We start from the raw sequence: 20,986 nt of genomic DNA, 5'->3' as shown, positions 1-20,986 counted from the left end.
CCTACGTGATAATTATTATTTTTTCATTTTGATGTCTGTTTAGAGAGCCTTTTATTATGTTAGAAGACATTTAGGGCAAAATTTTCTTCTTAGGTTCCTCTTGCAGAATTAAACCTTGTATACAGACTCAGTGTGAATGCTGCACCAACAAGGAAAGAAGAATATTTTAGTCAATACTTGCCATGTAGGTGCAGGAGGCTGGCTGTAAAGAAAAGGGGGGGGGGGAGGGAAGTCCTAAAAAAAGTCCTTAATAGTTGGTATTGAGAACCACGCAAATATGTTCAATGTTATAGAAATGCAAGAAACTATCAAGAATGGTAGTTCACCAAATTTCATAATGTAACTTCTAATTTCAAGATAATTTCTTATCTATACATTGTAGAAAGTTTCAAGCCCTATTTCAGAAAGAGATTCCTGCTTCACAGTACCTGTTTGGAAATCAGTTCCAGAATTTCACTCCCATAATGATCATAAATCTTTTAAATTTCATTTTGAAGCTATTTATATGCAATTAAAATCTTACCAGAATGTGAAGTGCTAGTTATTTTGCCTCCTTTGTACTCATCTCAAATACATTTGTAACACATTATTTTAACTTCCCTTAATGTCTTGTTTCCCCAGCTTCCCTAGAAATTCTTTTTACTTGGTGTGGTCCATAGTGCTCTTTTTGAGCATGTCTGTATTCTAAATGAGGTTTTGCAATGATTTGTACTAACAATTGAACATATTTTCTTAAATTACCACTATCAACTTCTCCTCAACCTTGCTTTAGTGTCTTGGATGCTTCCTCTCTGATTTGATCTGTTTGGTCTTTAAAATTGATTGAACACGTATGGTTCTTACGGCAGATGATCAACTGTGCTTGTAACCTATCAAAGCCATTATAATTCCTTATGACTGATCAGGCAATATAATTTCTGTTTCTGCTTAATCTTTTCTGTACTCTGCTGTTTCTTTGTCTGATGGACATTGAGGTAATCCTTGTTCCTTTGGCAACTCCTCCAAGAGCAGGTCCACTTTTGGCCTTGTGGGTACATCTAAATTTCTAAATAAAAGAAAATCAGAGAGCCGGAACTATTTGATAGCTTTCTCTTAATTAGGAAGACAGACATAACTTCTCTTTCTTAAAGCTACCGTTTACATCCCTTGGTACGTGAGATACTTGTGTTTTACAACAACAAAGATCTATTGGGAACATATGTAGACCTTAAGGGACAGTCAGATAATGTTCGGTCATTTGTAGAAATCACTTTGTGCCCAGAGACACTTGTGAGACCATCCTTCTTTAAAACAAAGGCTCCTTCCCAGAATACTAGTTGTTGATGTCTAAACAGCCAGAATGACAATGATATTGGAATGATAATGATATAACAACAAGTGTTACTTAGTCTGGGATTTTTTTTTCCTTTTTTATTTTATTTTATTTTTTTTGTCTTTGCAGTTTCAATTTCTTTACAATGTACTGACTTGTTATGTCAGTACCCTGAAAAATCTCAGGAATTCATAAAACGTCTATGAAGCTCAAACTCTCAGGTAATTGATGATAATTATTTGATAAATATACTCACATCTACAGTATGTGACTGTATAAGGCTGAAAAATGGCAGGATGGTGCAGCAAAATGTCAGCTGCATGAAGAATCAGTTTAAATTTTCAATGGAAAGGACTCTCCATTTAGAAATAAGACAGCTCATTAAATTGTGTTGGCGACATCAGACACTCATCTAAACATAAAGAGAATAGCCTTAATAGTAGATGGTAAGGCTTGTAGGCGGCAGATAAAAGTAGCTGTTTTCTTTGCATGGCAACATGCAGAGCCGTTCTGATGTCGGAGCTGATGAAATGATTGATGGAGCTGAACGTGGTCTTCAGAGCCCTCCAAACAAGTACATGTGGTGGATGTTAAATACAGAAATGCATTTCTGTGTAATTACAGGTTTGAGTTATTCTAGGAAAACCTACTGGAGAGAAGCTGTATGAAATTTCTCCTATGAATGTTTCCCAGTAAGAAATGCAGTTTTAGGTCAATATTAATTATTTATGAATGTTTACTGAATTTGTCCAATAGACGTGGCCTAGAAATGAATAGGAAAGGTTGGAAGGTCGCAATGATTTGGTTTAAAATTGCAGAGAGGGAAGAATGTATTGAAGAGGATATAAAATATATTTGGTGTCAACCTGAAGCATTTTTTTGTGATTATTTTTCATTGCAGCCACTGAACAGAAAAAAAAAAAAAAAAAAAAAAAAAAAAAAAAAGATATTATTTAAACAGCTCTATTTTTGGCACTTTTTTCATACACAGATAGTCTGTCTGGCACAGTTTCTTAATTTTTATTCTCTTATTATGTTTTCCTGAATCTGTCATATATGTTTATAATAGAGCTCAACTCTCACCCATGTATGTATTCTGGTTAGCTTACAATAATGTTCTGGAAGAAAGATGCAAGGATAAATTAATGTATTAACAATATTTTAAATTGTGTGGGAATCCTGGCATATTTTAGAAACTTTATCGTGTTTCCTGCAGTAGTGTGTAATATCAAACATAATGCCATGACTATTATTGGACTATTTTACTCAATCCCCCTCATTTTGTTGATACATTCTTTATTTCCTTCCTTAAGTTGAGGTGTGAAAGTGCCAGAAAAAGAAAGCTGTGACTGTGGTGAAAAGTATCATTTAAATATTAAAGAAAGTTAAATCGAACTTCACAATGTATTTAATGTTTATATTAGGGGAAAGAATTACTATAATCAGACGATATCATCTTGACTATTTTCTTGATCAAAAATCTTGATTTTTTTTTTTTTTTAAGGTGTTCAGGGAGCCAGAGTTGTCCAGGAGGAAAAAAATCATTACAATTCATACTGTTTCATTTCCTATGTTTGTCTGTCTTTTTACTTGTAAGTCAATGGACTGAGTGAGATACAAGTCCTATAACTTGTTAAATAGAAAATCCTTCCCTATAAAATCCTATTAAAATGTATTGAAGGGATTGTTTTATTTTAAAAATATAAGCTAATCTTATAACGATCAGAAAAAAATATATGTTAGTATTTCTAAACTCTGTAGCTGTTTAATGTGGGTTCATACACTCAAGACATAAAGTATTAAGCGTAATATTGTCTTTAGTTCAACTGACTGTCACTAACTTTTGGAGAAATGTACTAATAAATAAATGCTGATATTTTTCCTTCATGAAGCATAAATGGGTAGAATTGCTTCGACTTTCCAGAACTAGAATTGCCTTACATTAGTATGTTTAACTGCTTCAGCCTGAGCCTGACCAAAGGATGACTGTTTTATTTTAACCTCCATTTGAAGGAGTTTCTGAATTACTTGTAATTGACTGCATGTACTTTCAGAACAAAGCCCTCTTTGTTCTTATAGTTTTCTCTGCATAATGGTATAACTATGCACTAGGAAGGTGTCAAGTATAAATGCTTTGTAGCTTTGTCTAGAGAGGTTAAAAGTGTGGGCTTGAGAACTTGCAGGCCAGGAATGGAAATTGTTTTATCTAGCAAAGCTGTTGTGTAAAGATGAGGAACGTATTAACTCTTCTTTCCGATGTATTTTTAAGTCAAGGAGACACAACTGCTGTTAGAAAAGGGGAATGGAAATGGGAGAGGTCATAACATTTTCCAGAAGGTGACTATGTATCAGCTGTGAGGCTTTGGTGACAAGAGTTTTTTGCCTCACTTCATTCATTTGTGCTATGAAAGCAAATCCAGTGTGAGCTTTTCTAAAGTTGTCTTATTACGTGTTTCTCTAAGATCTTGAAGCCAGTTTTCACTGCTATATTGCTGAATTAAAATCTGAAGCATTTGAAGTGTTGCTTTGACTAGAGAAAGCAATGGCAGTCTAGATAAAATGTGAGAACCTGAGTAAGAACAGTTTTCAAAATTTTGTTAATTATAGTGATAAAGCCAGAGAAAAATGAATAAATTTGGGGTATGCAAATTTTACTCACCTAAAACAACTGAGTTTCAAATTTGTAATATTATAGACAGAAATTGAACCCTCCTTGCTCTTCCCTTTGGAGCTTGTTTAGCCCTTCATAACTGCCCTGTCATGTTGAACTAACTTGGAAAAAATTAATATTGCTGCAAAAAGTGATGATACTTACTGTCTCTGGTTATTCTTTGCCAGTACATTTAAAAAAAAAAAATTACCGACAAAAGGTAAAATCTCTTTAAATCAGAGCTGAGACATCACTGATAAGTTAAAATACTCTCCAAATATATAGCAGTTAATTATACATTACCTACCTTTTTACAGTGGACTTGAGGTTTTAGCTTGTTAAAGACGAGAATTTGCTGCCTGATAGCAGCAGCTGTGCTATCTGTGAATATTAAGAAAGATGATTATCATAGTTAATTTGAAAATAGCCTGTGTACCAGCAATCTAGCGAAGAAAACTCTAGTCCCACAAATCTTCACAAATTGTTCACAAGTCTGATAGAATAATTATTATTTAGGTTGGGTAGAAATTATTTTTTAATTGACTTAAACACAATGTAAAGATAAGAGTTTCCTTTAGAATTACAATGGGGAAATCAAGGAGTTTTTGTGGCTATTTAATAAATAGCTTAGATTTCGTTTCTGACTAGTAAACACTGGACAACTTATAAAAGATGGGCCCTCAGGGGTCTGCTTGAAGCTTGTGAAATTTGTATCTGTTCTGTCTTCACCCATGTTTGGGGAGTATTTTGGAAGCCCACAGTCTGAGATGCTGGCTTTTTTTGTCTGGAAAGTAAGCTCATCACTCTGTGTAGGTTCATTAGATTGGTTTTGAGGGTAGTTAGCTTTGCCTTTCTCCAATTTGATACCGAAATGGCAGTAACAAACTGCTTCTGCTCACTGTCTGACTCAGACATCCAAGGAACCATAAGAACCAGGTGGAGTGGGGAAGAGAGAAGTGTAAGGATGGTCAGCTTTTACTATTATATGGCCACCTTACATGTATTGGGGTGAATATATAGAGAACTGGAAAGCGCAGAGTTCATTCCTCAAATAACAGAGCCATTTATTAACCAAAAAAAGTAAAGCATTACTTTCCTGCTGACCATTTGCTAATGGAAAAGTGCAGCTCAAATTTGAAGAACAGCTTGCTAAAGGCCAGTAAGTGATTTTGAAAATGCATAAAAATACTTCAGAATACTTTGGAATCTTTCATAATAATAATGCAAGCTTGCACTGGCATATTTGGGTATCTTTTCTTAATTCCAATTTGAACCATGTTTCTTAGGAGAAAGAACTGTCACTTGAGCACTCTCAATGGTATATTTGGCATTTTTCTATAGGGTAGGCTTCAATTACACTCTGTAAATCCAGAGGAATAAGATGAATTCTGTCCAGTACATCTAATTATACCAGTATAGAAGAATGCGATATCTGTCCTATTTTAGATTTAGGATTTTTCAAAAGAAGATTTATTCTTAGCTGGAATGTGAGTTTGAATGTCAGTGTTGAATGTCAGCTGGAGTGTTAAATGTTAGTTTGAGTGTTTGTTTGAATTTTGGTTCCTTTAGCCCATGTAGATGAAACTAGCTTTTCTCAGCCTGTTGAAACAGTGTAGATTCTTTTTCCCTCCCATAAATCATGTGAATTCAAGTAGAACATTAAGACTTTCAACTTGACTGTGTTTTCTTTCAAGCCATTCTCTTGAAATGAGATCAAGATATTCAATGTAAATCACTTCTGTTCTCCCTTCTTAAATTGAGTGCTTAAGCAAGGAATAGTACAACATGAAAATCAGTGGTTCTTCTGTGAATTTCTAAAATGAGTAAAGCTGATCTTAAGTACACCAGTGTCTTCTCAACATATTTTCTGTTCAAATATCCTCATTGAAAGTCCATTTACCGTTATATATAATATTTTTTGTCTTCTGAAAAAAGACAATTTAGGAATTTTGGCTCTGAAGAGTAACCTGAAAAAATATTCTTCCTACAAATTTTTGTCATAATCACAGAATACTGAACAGTTGTGTACGAGTATCTTTGTGTGTGTCTGTATGAATATTTTTATGATGCTATATTTCCTCATTTAAACCAAACAGGTAAACAAGCACTGCAGCAATGTATTCTCAACCTGGTTCTAACAACAGTCTGTGTTACTATACAATTCTGTATGATTTTACATTGTTTCTTGATGTTTATTATGACTACAACATAAAATTAGTATAATAGATAGCAGATAATAGCTTGCAGACTATTGACTGTCACCCTCTTAGAAAAGGTAGTTTCTCAGACTGGAACAGCCAAAGGTTATTTTTCCATCGACTCAAAAACAAAATTGTTTTCATTGTGTTTATGCAAATAAACACTTTCAATATCTGTTATCCTCAGACTATGGAGCTCATGTCTGTCATTCATGCTGATGTAAATCAAGATTAATTCTACTGAAGCTGATTACCAAATAATGCTAAATATATGGGGAAAATGATAATCATTGATTTGATAACACTAATTTTTGAAGAAAGAATGCAAAGTATGTTAAAAGCTTCTAGCAATGAAAATTCAAGTTACAGCACATTGTGTTGCCATTTGGGAATTGCTGTCCCTGGGACAAAACCCCATTTTGTTTGGTTCTGCCACACACAGTCAAAGCACTCGTGCCATTCCTTCCCCTGCCCTTTTAGCTGGCAGTAAGCTGTCATCATGGCAGCTGCCAACGGGTTTAGAGAACTAAAAAAAAAAGAAAATGTATATATAAAGAAAGTAAGGATTTAAAATATATGTATTTTAAAAAGCATCAGTTCCCTGACAGCAGAAAAAAAAATAAGTATGTGAGAATAACACCTGTAGCAAGAAATATACACCTGACTCTTTGGCTTGTTGTTATTCTTGCTTCATTCTTATGCGGTTTCTTCCTGTTCAATATCAGTTTATAAAACTATGTTACATGTTCACTGACCCCTGATAACTGAACAAATCCCAGTGTGCAGCTAGATGAATAAATCCCAGTTTGTAGTAGTGCTAATATATGCTGCTGATGGTTCAGTGAATTCATAACAAATTAACCATTAAAAAAATGTGGGTTAGAAGAACAAGCTATAGGAACACTTTGGGTTTGTGATACATTATTCATTTCTGGTAGCAATGTGCTATATATATATATTTACAGTCTACAACACATTCTTCAGTCAACGAATTCTGTCTTTTTCTTGCCAGTGGAAGAAAGGCTTTCATAATCAATTGCCACATTTAGAAAATCCTATTTTATTTACTTCTTTCTATACATGACCTGGCACTAGAGAGATACTACTATACAGAGTCCCATAAACATTTCCGTGAGGCCATTATACATACGGAGGAGTGAAAACTGAGCAACATTTACTACCATTTGTGTGTCGTTGGTGGATTGATTGTGGAATTCATTTCTACCTTGGTTTGTCAAAGCTACAATTTATTGTCCAAAGAGTGTGTTCCATGAGCCAAGGCTGGTGTAAATCACTGAAGCTTTGCTAACAAAGGAACAAAGCTGCTGTACATCAGCTGGGGATCTTCAGCTTTGTCTCATTGGATGGATTGAATGAAGAGTTTTGGTCATTTTATGTCAGTCGGTGAGTGTTATATTTCTACTTTAGAATTATCATCTAGTTAAGTGTTGAATATGATCTGCAGTTCTTTAACATGCAATTGCTTAAATGTTTTTGTTGATAGTTGCACTTGAACCCCCCCTCTGTCTCTCTCTCACTCTCACATATGTAATTTAAAGTATATATATTTAAAAATTCCTAACACATTTTAGTCAGTTCAAAGTTGCTGTTGGCATTTCTCACTGTTAGAACAGGAATTGGTTTTCAAATAAGTAGAATTTTTGAGCTCACCAAGATGAATTTTAAATAACATGACATAAATAGTGTTCAACATTTTTATCATTACGTTTCTGTTATTTGGGCTGTCTAAGATGCTACAGTTGTCTGAGACAGCAATAGCAATACATTAAACAGATCAGAAAAACCAGCATGCTACCTGTTCTGAAGATAACTTGTCAGAAAAAGAAAAATCCTTCAAAGATATGTTTTAATATTTTTTCTTTGGTCTTCCAAGTACACAGAGATATTTCAGGATCCTGGGTAATATGTGGAAATTTAATTTACAAGATGAAACTGCTTAGACTCGAACACTGATCCATTGTCGTATGGTTTCAAGTGTAGAAAAGACATTCCGAAAAGACATTATAAAGAGATGTCAAATTTTCTTTTAGATAAAAATGTCATTTACACTGAGGTATGAAACTTCAGAGTAGATCACATTTTAAGAGAGGGTTGTTTGTCTTTTTTAAAGTACTAAGATTTGGTGAAATTGTTATATAAAGATAGTCCTAATGGATGCAAATGCCTTACTGCTGTGCAGTAGATATGTTTTTCACTAACAAAAATCTAATGGCTCAGATCCAGATTTTAGCTAACAATAAGATTTTTAAGGATAAATATGTGGAGGAAACAAAAATGTTATTTTTTTTTCTTCTTGTGGTCATTACTCTATGTCTTAATATCATACATGAGAATGGGCCCTAAGTTCAGGTTAGCTCCTGCTCACAGTAGTTGGTCTAGTACAACTGACCTCACTACACACTTTTAGTGTGTAGAGTCATGTTTTTCCCCAGTTACAGCTTTCATGTACAGGAGTTATAAATTCATACAGCTTGTTTCAATGCAGATTTGTGAGGCTAGATTAAACAAACATCTGCCAAGAGTGGTTTAGGTAGAGCCCATCCTGTTTTCAGATGGGTATCATCTGTCAAGTTTGCTTTCAGTTCTAATTTCCACAACTTCTGTTAATAGTGTGTTAATTATTATGCAGTGGAACGGACACTCCTGTGGCATCTAATCTCCTGATGAAAGTAATCAAACTATGACAGAATGTTCCCAAAATTGAAAGAAACTTGATTTGCCTACACTTACTGAAGGACATGGTGAGGTGTTACTCCCCACATTCTCCACAGACAAGCAGTCCATGGTTTAAAGGAAAATACTGGTAGCATCCATCAGTTCCTTTGGATGTATTCATGGGTACAATTACAGCTCAAACAACTGCATTTAATGGGACTGCATTTAGGATCTGGATAGGCTGCACCGATGGGCTGAGGTCAACTGCATGAAGTTCAACAAGGCCAAGTGCCGGGTCCTGCACTTGGGGCGCAACAACCCCAAGCAGAGCTACAGGCTGGGAGAGGAATGGTTGGAGAGCTGCCAGGCAGAGAAGGACCTGGGAGTGATGGTGGATAGTCGGCTGAATATGAGCCAGCAGTGTGCTCAGGTGGCCAAGAAGGCCAACAGCATCCTGGCTTGTATCAGGAACAGTGTGACCAGCAGGGCTAGGGAGGTGATCATCCCCCTGTACTCGGCTCTGGTGAGGCCGCACCTCGAGTACTGTGTTCAGTTTTGGGCCCCTCGCTACAAGAAGGACATCGAGGTGCTTGAGCGGGTGCAGAGAAGGGCGACGAAGCTGGTGAGGGGCCTGGAGAACAAGTCCTACAAGGAGCGGCTGAGGGAGCTGGGCTTGTTCAGCCTGGAGAAGAGGAGGCTCAGGGGCGACCTTATCGCTCTCTATAGGTACCTCAAGGGAGGCTGTAGCGAGGTGGGGGTTGGTTTGTTCTCCCACGTGCCTGGTGACAGGACGAGGGGGAATGGGCTTAAGTTGAGCCAGGGGAGTTTTAGGTTAGATGTTAGGAAGAACTTCTTCACTGAAAGGGTTGTGAGGCATTGGAACAGGCTGCCCAGGGAAGTGGTGGAGTCACCATCCCTGGAAGTCTTCAAAAGACGTTTAGATGTAGAGCTTAGTGATATGGTTTAGTGGGGACTGTTAGCGTTAGGTCAGAGGTTGGACTCGATGATCTTGAGGTCTCTTCCAACCTAGAAATTCTGTGATTCTGTGACTGACAGGAGACTCAGTAATGCTACATTTTATTGGAGGAATGCTTGTATTTCCTATATCCTTTCTGTTTTTTCCTGTTCCAAGGTATCAGGAAGGATTTGATTTAGAGAACAGATCTTGGAAAACTGAATGATAACATCTGATTTGATGAACCTTCCTAATAAACACAGGGAAGAAATACAACCTTCTACTTCCATGATTCGTTCATTCACACGTGGTGGACTTTAAAGGTGATTTACTGAAAAGGTCTTGCAGAAACCAGAATAAAATTGCTGGAACAACTCCTTGACCCAACCACTTATTTCACGTGTCCAGAGTGGTATTAAAGGTGTTGTTTTCAGCATGTCACAAATGCCCATAAAAGCATGCTAAAACATCCTGTTACTACAAATCTGTCTTCTCATAAACAGCATATAGCCCCACAGAGAGACAGTAAATGTCCTATTTCCTAGTTGAAGGTTTTTCCATTGTGCAACTGTTGCTGGAGTTTGTAGGAAGAAGTAATATCTTTTATTAGACAAACAGTCCTGTAAACACCAGACGTTATGAATACTGGTTTCTTAGAGATTTGTATTTCTTGGTCAAGTGTCAGGTCCAGATAAGCTTTTCTCACAGAATTTATGAAGCCTCTCACCCTCTCACCTGCTCAGATTCCTCAGTGTGTGCTATCAGGTAAACTCATTCTTCAGTGACGCAGTGAGGGGCTAATAAGGCACGTGTCCTTAAACCACTTGCCTATTTTAATTGAAACTTTAAGAGTATAATTATCACTGAGGTTTTACTCTGTTAATTTGAATTACGTTAATCAGAATTTGAAAAAATGATTCAGGTATAGTGGTGGAGAGACTGCAGTTTTGTCATAGACTCACTAGCCCTTTGAACCAGCATTTTGTAAAGGAGCCCAAAAGCATACTGATACTCTTATTAAGTCTAATAGCAGAGAGAATGGACTTATTATATTGGTCTCTGCACACCAAGAGGACCATAAATCACAGCACAGTGAATTAAAGATCTGTCTGCAGTCCCATCTAGAATTTTGATGTCAGTTTTGATTTCTTAGATATGTTTGTTGTCATTTTATGGTTAATGTTAAAAGTTACACAAACAGCTATTGATATAAAACTCCTTATTAAAAGCTATTTGTGTGAGCTGCATTCATATGACAAGTAAGGTTTTCTGGATAAGTCAAAGAAAAAGCCCGTAACAGCACTTTGTAACTAACACACAGGAAATAATCCTGTTTTTGTTCAAATGGTTTTAGGTTTTTATGAGCTAATGATGATCCTTTCAAAAAGGTAATCAGCTTTCATGCATAGAACTGCAAATGTATGAGAACTAGGATAAAATGTATGACTGAGTCAAAAATATGTCTGTAAAAATTTTTAATCAAATAGAAAATAAACCATATCATTGAGTTTAACAACTAAGATGAAAATTGTTATAGTACTGACGAAAATGTGGAAAAAGTAAATTTCTTAATTTAAAAGTGCATTTTTTTCTTAGAGAAAATATAATTCAAGGATATGAATTCCAGCACGTGGAATAACTTTTGTTATTGTTGTTGAATGCGTGTTCCCCTTTCAGCAGAGGAAAAGGAACTAAATTTCAGGGCAGTCTTTCCTCATCTCATTGTCTTTTACTTACTTATGAGAGCAAATCAAGAGAAACCATGTGTTATATGGAGGAGGGCTAGGTAGTTTAAGTTAAAACCATTCTAAGGATTTTGCTTATAGTTGAAAAAGCTGGATTAGCTGGTTCAGGCCCATGCATTTTCTCTGGTTAGTTTACTGGTATAAATGCAGCTGCTGTCTTCTAATCAGCTGAAAGTCATTTCTCTGTCTCTGATTATACTTAGAGTGACAGGACAAGAAAGGAAGGATATTTTACTTTTTTTTTTTTTTATTATTATTATTTTAAATAATACAGAAGTGGGAAAATACCTCTAATTTCCACATAGTACTTCTCCGTGAAATTATTTGGGTCTTTGTTTCTTGGTATCAGATGCTCATATTTTAAAAGTCTTTTCCAAGAAAAAAAATAAATCACTGTGCTAGCAGGAAAGAGAGACACTATGGAGCTGAGTAAACTAAGTAGTATTTGGAGCTAATATCTCCATGCCAGGATTATATATTGGCAGGATGAATAGAAGAGTGAGCATCTAATACTGTTGCATGGTCCACACATTCTGGCTTTGGGTGGATGAAAACACTTTGCATTAATGTGGAACAATAGCTAAGTTATTGTAAAACTATTTTACAGAATACCATTGCACAAAAATCAGATAAATGTAAAATCCATCTTGCTCTGAATGTCTCTTTGAAAGCCTTTAAGATATCACTGTAAATAAAAATACTACCTCTATGAAGACAATCATAAACTTTTACAAGCTTTTCTTTGTGAGCAGGGAACCAATCAATCTTGATTTCTTAAAACAATTTGCATTTTACATACCCTCTATCATGATAATCTCAGATTTCTTTTACACTGGCAGTCTTCCTTCTCATGCAACATCTCCAATTTTTCATCCAGTGCTTATGACGACTATAGTTGCTATTGTTGTATGCTTATATATAAAGATATCTCCACCTGTGCTATCAACCACAAGCATCTGTAATAGAAAGTTCCTTTCTCTGTATGCTCAACTTCAACAATTCTTTCTTTCTTTGCTCAACTTCAGTTCTAATTTTGGTTCTGTCTAGGTCAAAAATTGTGTTTCTTCAGGATCAGTAATTGCAATTTGTGATTATACCCTGGAGTCTCTGTTATCACACTGCGTTCATATCTTCAAAGCTTCTGTTGCTATCTTGGACTTTTTTGAATTCCTACTACAATCCCCTTCTTTTCTTCAACAACATTCTAAGTATAGCTTCCTAATAATGCAACTAATTTTTAATTATCACAGCCTAGTCAAGCATGTATCCCTGTTCCAGGGTCACTGAATGGTTTGCCAAAATAGTGGACAGTTATTAGATAGATTGCTTTGGTAACTACTTGCTATTAATATCTATTAATTATAGTAGTGCCAGTGGTAAGTTATCAAGCAGTAGTAAGTTATCAAAACAGCTTTATGGGATCCACTCATATACATTGCAGTCTTGTTAATCTTGTTTCTATAGGACACCAACTGCCCCCTCATCCCTTGAGTATTTCAGTATACAGTGTTCATGATTCATTACATTCATAACAGGCCTTCTTGCATATTTTAGAGCATAAAAGCTACCGTTGGTTAAGGCTTCTATTGTCTTTTATTGCAGAAATGTTGGTATGGTTTTTGGTATTCCTCTGCATTCCTTGCTAGTATGAATACCAAATTATGGATTTAAAAAGAAAAAAAAGCTTTACCTATTGTCAAATGAAGTAGAAAAATAACCTGATCATGCTAACAGAGGCAAGGGAATGTCAAGGTAGGTTGTTGGTCTCTGACTTTCATGAAAGGAATTCTTGGATGTTAATATTCTCTTTTTGTGAAAGGAAGAAAATAAACATGTATCATACCAAGGTAAAATACAGTTATACCTGTAACTCATAAAAATCACTAAATTAAATTAATTAATTGAAGGCATACTACCAAAACTGAGCAGTTGTGTTATCCTTGTCTAAGCCACAAAACTATGTTTCATGCCCCACATGAATAGATAGACAACAGATTACTTACAGCTCTGTCAGCTGCTTTCTTGTAGGACTGCGTTTCACCAGTGCAGTGCTTTGTTGCTAAAGCATACCAGTTAAAATAAAGCAGTAATCTGGTCTTAACAGTATTTTTGAGACTAAGACCTGCTCTTATTCTTCATGGGTTGCCACAGCTGTTTGTAACTTCAGCAACAGATACTCAGAAGCAGTGTAAGAATATGCAAAAATAATTCAGAAATAGCATCAGTATAGCAAACAAATCTTTGAAGGGAGAGAGCCACATCACCTGAAGCTGAGTGCTTCCTAGCCCTGTAACATACACTCTCTGGAGAGAAGCCCTTTTCTGCTGTCTTCATTGCCTGTCGTGCTGGCCAAGTGGCAGGTATTTGGGTTTCCCATTATAACTGACTACCAATTAGTTGCATTCCAGCTGAATGCCTCAGAAGCATACTCTTTAGAAAAAGTGTGAGGATCTTATGCAATTCCCACAGGAGTTTGCTGTCAAAGAAGGAAATATTTCTATTAATTTCAGCTCTGGGAAGTAATATCCCAACCCACTTTTCTAAATTCCTCAAATTCTGGTCTATTTAAAGACATAGTTGAACACAGAACATCTAACAAAGGTGTGCCCAGACTTTTAATTGTGAGAATGGGACTTCATTTATGGTAACTGGAACAGCTGTTTACTCCAGCTGATGATGTGCGTTGATAGTTCTGGCAGTTCTCCAAGTGCCCAACAGCATTGCTTAAATAATTTTATAAATAAACCTCAAGAGCTTTCCAGATTATTTTTTTCAAGTTCAAATTGGAAAAATGCTTTGAAACAATCATCTGTCTTTTCTATAGTAAGTTTGTTTTTCCCTGTTGTCCACAGAGAATGCTTGGGTTGACCCTTCTGAGAAATAGCCATGACCTAGAAAATCAGTCTAAAATCACACATACACACTAGCATCACACTCCAAACACATCTAGTGATTACCCCTCTTGTTTTAGAAGACATTTGAACCAGTCAGGTGTATTTATCACAGTTGGGGCTCATCAATGCTGTGTAGAAACTTGATCTATTTACGCTTGTATGGTCAAATTCTACTTTAGAAAAAGAAAGGAATAAAGAAGGGTCAATACCGAACTGTTGTTGAATGTTTTTTTAGATTCATATTTAAAATTATTATTATTATTGTGTAACTTTGAAGTAAAGGATCTGATATAATACAGTATCTATTCCCTGTATTCTTTATTGCAATTCTATAATTGAATGGGATTTTTTTCTTTCAGTTATGAAAAATGTAAATCAGAAGGATTTTTCAAGGTGCTTCATAATTGATCTCCTTTCTATTTCATCCTATAGAAAATTGGCATGGCATGTACCAAACTTGTCTTAGAAAATTAAAGGTACTCAGATGGGAATAATAACATTTCACTGAAATTGTCTGAAGCAGGGATTTTTGCATTTTGAATTGAGCCTTCAGTACACATTAGGCATCTACGATTTGTAAGTTTCTTTAAAAAATCTCTCTCCGAGACACACTGAATTTCTCCAAGTCAGAGTTGTTTTGAACTTTACCAAAGGCAGAAATCTCCAAAGGGTTTTTCAGCCTGATGTGGAAGAAGTCTCAAGAAAGTTTGTGCATGTGATGTAAGGCCTTATTCCGGTAATAAGTACAAGTGAATATGTCATTGACCTTTTGAGAAGTGAAAGGAGTTTTTCATAGGTTCCATGGACAGCAGATTTGTTATGAAATAAAACATTCAGATGTTGTGCTTTAAATTCTCAGTAACTTTCTAACATCCTGCTGTTACCAACCTGTTTAGATACGAACAGAATATTGTTAATGTGTGAATAGTTTATATTAAATATGTTGAGGTTTAGGTATTAAAAAATTTTCAGAACAAGCATCAAATTAAGTTAATTAGATCATCTGTAATTTACAAAAGAAATGCAATTTTTACATCTGTGCATACACTTAAATTTGTAAATACTTGTGAATTAAAAATGTATCTTGTATTTAGGTAAGACCACATGATTGATTTATATTAGTGATGGGCAACTGGCCATATTATCCAGTATGAGTTTCGCCCATACCAGTGGAATAGGTCCTTAGAAAGAGACCACAGTGTAGTATTTTCAGCGTAATACAAATTGGCACTGCAGTCCATGAGGAGGAAGAAACTGCTGCAATATGTACTCTGTGACATTTTGACTGTTGGCACTTTTTTGTGTATGTGCAAAAACATCCTGTCTAGTGATGAATATGAGTTTTGCTTATAATATAATGCTTGAGCGAATACAGTAAAGATGAGTAATTTGAAAGTCTTGGATAACTTAGCTGTAACTCTGTGCTCTTGTTTAGCGAATATTTGTTGTGGCTCCAAGAATATCACTGGGCTGCCTCCAGCAGTACCACCAACATTAATATATGTCAAAATTTTGAAGGATTCAGAGGTCATAACAATATTTGGATAAACTACTAAGATGGATAAATAATGAAAGGTAGTCAAGATATCATGGTTCAGCAAGTTAGTGCTCCTCAGGTGAAACATGATAGCTGATTATTTTCTTGGCTTTAGTTCACTGTGAATATTAAAGTCTTACTGAAACAACTTTCAACTCAAACTAAGTAGCCTGGACAATTTCAGTTTCTCAAGTACGTGGTGTAGACAGATAAGTTTGATTGTGTCTTGGGCTTAAGTAACCCTATTTTAGGGAAAGAGAATAACTTGCTGTAAGTTTTCTTCCATTGTTTCTATCAGTTAACTAAAGTGGAAAATGAAATAACTTAAATAGAAAAGGCGCATTACAAAAGCAATATATATATATATTTATAAATAATGTACAGAATTAAGATGTAAATAGATTGCATTCTTTCATTCTTTGCCTTGAGATGGTTCAATGGTTGAGGAAGCTGGATAGAGCTTTTTTTGTCTTGTTCTTTCTAATCAAACTGTTGCAAAAAAAAAGAATAAAAGAAATTGAAAAATTGACTACATACATTAGTTGCAATATTCTGTAGCATTTGTGTAGATATTGCTGCTTTTCTGTAGTATATACTTTTTTTTTCTTTCATTTTTTTTCTTTTTTTTACTCTAAGCAATGGATTTCTTTGCTTTCCTTTTTGCTTGCATTGAATTCACAGTGGCCATGTTAAATCTTTGAATTTATGATCTTTTGATGTATTGAATAAGAGGACTGTATATATTGATAATCATAATTACATTTAATAGTACAACAAGCTCATGTCAAAATTGGAAGTAGTATAGTTTAAAAACACAACTAAAGATAGCTACACCTAATTCTCATCAGTGTAAAAATAACATAAATTGGTATAAAATATCCTTGATTACTTTTATAATTTAGAGTGCAAATTTATAGCAGAACTTTTCCTGTCTTTGATGTAGTACAAGTGGCAAAGGCAATGAAAAGTCATTATTCCAAACTTCAACTGAGTGCATGGAGCCATGAGAAATAGCTCATCTACACTGATGTTTGTGCTATCTTGACTGTAGTCAAGTCTTGACTGTAGATGATGGCATGTATTACCCATGCCAGCTACAGAAAAAATATTGTAGGCATTGCCTACCCATGCAGTAGTTACACTTCCAGCTACCATGTAAGTCTACTTTGAGAATAAATCCTATCCTTGGTGTGTCCTTTTAACAACAGTAGAGGTGAAGTCCTTCCATCCCACCTTTATCTGCTGTATTTTACTTAATGCAGGAAACTGCTTGAGGCTGAAATACAATCAAATACATGCAAATACATTTTGTAGGGATATATATTTTAAATAATTGAAACTAATTTGAGTGATTAAAGATAGACACCTAACAAGCTGCAGGTTTGCATCTTGGGCTATCAGTGCTAGTGATAGGAAATTAGTATGAAGGAGTTAGTAATTCACTTTTCCACCTCCCCAGTTCTAGGATTCATTCAGTGGCCTTGGTGATTGCAGAAAAATGCAATATAATGAGAGCTGTAGTGTTTATTTTCTTGTTCACTACTTTCCCATGCTCTTGTAGGACAGGTTTAAGGTGTTTAGCAATTGTTTTGATGGTGTAGAAGTAGCTTAGCAGATCTGAAATTCTGGACAATAGTGTTTTTCTATACAGCAGTCTCACTGTTATTAAGTTCCCCCACGCATTTCAAGGATGATTCACAGTTCATTGATATTAGTATTTAAAATGTGTTCATTCATGTACATACTCTTCAGATATTCCACAATGATCTTAATACAAACTTAAGTTCTCTTCAGGCAATCAGTGAATTCTATCTGCTCAAGGAACTTAGTAAACAGCAATGAACAAAAAAACAAATAAATAAAGAACCACCTGGTTACTTCCACAGCCTCTTATAAAATTCTTTAGTGCTTCAGTGGAAACTGAATGCTTGAAGCATAAAGGTAAAGGCTGTCAAATCAAGGTTTTGGCAAATTGGCAGCTATGATAACATACACCCTTATTAATTTCCTTTCCAAGTTATCTGCTCCATCCAACACTAGATCTTTGGAGTAGCATATTAAATGAATTCCCAACCTTGAAAAGTTTGAATTCTTCACAATACGTGCTGTGTTAAATATCCAGATGCAAAACAATTATAGCGTACCAGTAAAAAGTCTTTTATTTTAGTAATACTACTTTCAGCAATCCCCAAGGCCAGTTAACTATTATTAAACAATAAACTAGACACATCTAGAGGATTAGATAGTCTACCAAAGATCTGGAACAATCTCTGGAAGTGCCTTTCTCCTTTTGTCATTATTCAGAGATCAGTCTAGCACCTGATATCTCAGTTCAGTGTGTTGGAATTGGGTCTAAGCTTTTTTGGTCATAGGTAGGAAAAGTATCTGGAGCTGTTGAATTTGAAGTAGACTAAAGTTGTTGAATTACCTCGTGGTCTCTATGGACTCAGCATGCATATGGGCCTTGTCTTGCCAAAAATCTTGATGGTAACTTGATTATATACATAATAACAAAGGCGATCAAAAGTAATTAAATAGCGTAATATTTTGTGATTGGGTTCACTTAAAACGTGTATAGCTTCACAGATCCAGGCATAAATGATGGCACCAAATTATTAGCTTTAGCAAGTAGTATCTATTTCTTGCCACATTTCAAAAATAAGTTTTGGGTAAAGTCATAGTAGTTCTGATTTGTAGTGCTAAATTCAATTTTATCGAGATTGCATCTACCTTTGTAGGATTTGCTTATCTCTATGCTTATTTGACATAATCAGATCTTCCCATGGTACAGGCTGGTATACTCCCAGATGAATTGTGAAAGTAGTATTGCTTTCTGACTGTTGATGATAAAGGGCTATATTTAAACAAGATTTAAAATAAGCCACAGAATCTATTTAGATTAGGATTATACATGATACCTATCAATATATTCTTTTTGAAGCAGATAACTGTAATGCACTTTTGGTGCATAATTAATGTCGCCATATTTGTACTCCTTCTGTACTGATAACAGCAACCAAAATACTATTTTGAACTCTAAATTATTATTTTTTTTCAGAAAGGGAGAAAAACTTTTCTCAAGTTATCTCTCTATCCTTTCTTGGAAAATCAGGACACTTTACAATATCCAAACATTACCTTACCAGATTCTATTGAAAGAATAATTATCAGAGACAGAGAATAAATGTGTGGTTTTTTTTGTTTGTTTGTTTGTTTGTTTTTCATGGACTTTGTTCTGCAAAGTTTTCCTTCAAGATACCTCAAAGGAAAAGAACTGCTTAATAGTTTGATTGCCATTTCATGACACCCAGCCTCTTTCAGTCTCATATCTCACTGCTATCTGAGAAAAAGTAAGATATACCATGCATCTGGAGCCGTAGGACAGATTTTCATCATGATAATCACAAAATGAAAGGGCAATCTAAAAAGCACTTATTTTAAATACAGGAAGATAGCTTTGGCTGAACTTAGTAACATTTGCTAGTTTTAAGGTCTGTAATTTCCACTCGTGTTACTGCATTCTAATTATTATCCTGCTTAGCTTTTGTTTCTCATGAAGATTGAAGTGGTCTGTTTGATGTGCACAAAGAAGGGACTACAGAAAATGGTAAATTAATTGGAAGATGTCAGCTTTGGAGAATGTTTTTGACATGAGCGCTGTAAGGCTGTTAACAAACAGACTAAGTCATTTGTCTCACCATGGAATGAAAATAAAAATCACAACATTTTGATGAAAACTTGACTAGGAAATGCCTGCAAGATTTTTTGAAGCCTTAGGTTCTTTTCTTCCCTGAGCTTTGGCACTGTGATATATGCAAACCACGTTCCACATAACTGTGAAGTGAAATAGGTTCTATGAAGAACAGATGGACCAGGGCTAATGTGGCGATGTGCACTAGAGACGAGAACAGATTAATACCACAAGGGGAGACTGGAGGAAAATTGGAAAGATGGGGGTATTTGAACTAATTCATGAATCATTTCCAACTGATAGTTATGCCTTCAGGCACAGTGAATAATATCAAGGAAGCATATTTAAAATTTTATAAGTTTGTTTTAATGTAGATGAGAATTAAGAGCCATACTTTCCGATGATTAAAAGAAAAATATGTATTCCCCCTCCCAGAATGTATCTTTGTGATTTAAACCTCACTGATGAACATAATTATGTGCACTGTGAAATGAATTGCTGTTTTGAAAACCCATGGCAGATTCGTGGACTTGGCACACAGCTTTAGGGGATGGATTTTTTTTTTTTTTTGAAAGAAGTACTGTAGGGGCTGTGAGGACATATTCTGCAGCTTGTATGTAAGCTGCAAAGATTCAGCTCTGTGGTGTCTGGAGGCATGTGCTGATTGCTAGATCTCATTTAGGTGTCCCTCTGAGTCTCTCCTGCCTTCATCTCCAAACAGCCTTCAGTCTTATGAGGTTCAGACTTCCCAAAACTGTGCCAGAGAAAACACATGTGTACTCCTACAATTTTAAAGGAGATCTTTAAGCATACTTTACACAATGAGGCTTTCAAGAGACATTTTAACTGGCCAAGTTATGATACTTGCTGATGGACATTTTACTCTAGGGTACACAGTCACATACAAACAAATAGGTCCACTTGAGAATTCAGGTAATTTTAGCATTCTTAATACCATGGAGATCTGAAATAATTGGATACTCAAGATAAATGTCATTTCACAGTATCAGTAAAAATGTCAGAGTTTTGTTTATGTTGTCTCAAAGCATACCATGTGTTAGGACGTCAAAATTAATTTTGCAAAAATGAAAAGTGTATAGATCAATCTGTTTACCATTGTTCATAATGGACACAGTTAATAAAAGGAAACTGTATAGGTAATTGTTTAGATACTGCTCTACATTCTCCATATGATTTCTCAGAAGATTATTCTCGGGCTCTAGAGGAGGATGCAATGCACTTGACAGCAAGGGAATATTTCTCGAAAAATCTAATGAAGAAGATGACTAGTTCAGTTTTGCTAGTTAGGAAATAATCTATGTCAGTTT

The 20,986-nt window shown here is 35.3% G+C and overlaps 1 protein-coding gene across 2 annotated transcripts in view; it reads left to right on the top strand.

Moving 5' to 3' along the window:
• The window catches only part of CTNNA2 (catenin alpha 2), a 474,395-nt gene that overhangs the window by 390,131 nt on the left and 63,278 nt on the right, over positions 1–20,986 (top strand). The gene's annotated exons all lie outside the window — the stretch shown is intronic.

Source organism: Aythya marila (assembly GCF_965140915.1).
Source record: "Aythya marila genome assembly, chromosome: 4".
In the NCBI taxonomy this organism is placed as follows: domain Eukaryota; kingdom Metazoa; phylum Chordata; class Aves; order Anseriformes; family Anatidae; genus Aythya; species Aythya marila.
Note: the sequence above shows the minus strand (reverse complement) of the source record. Positions and strands in the feature narration are given on the sequence as shown.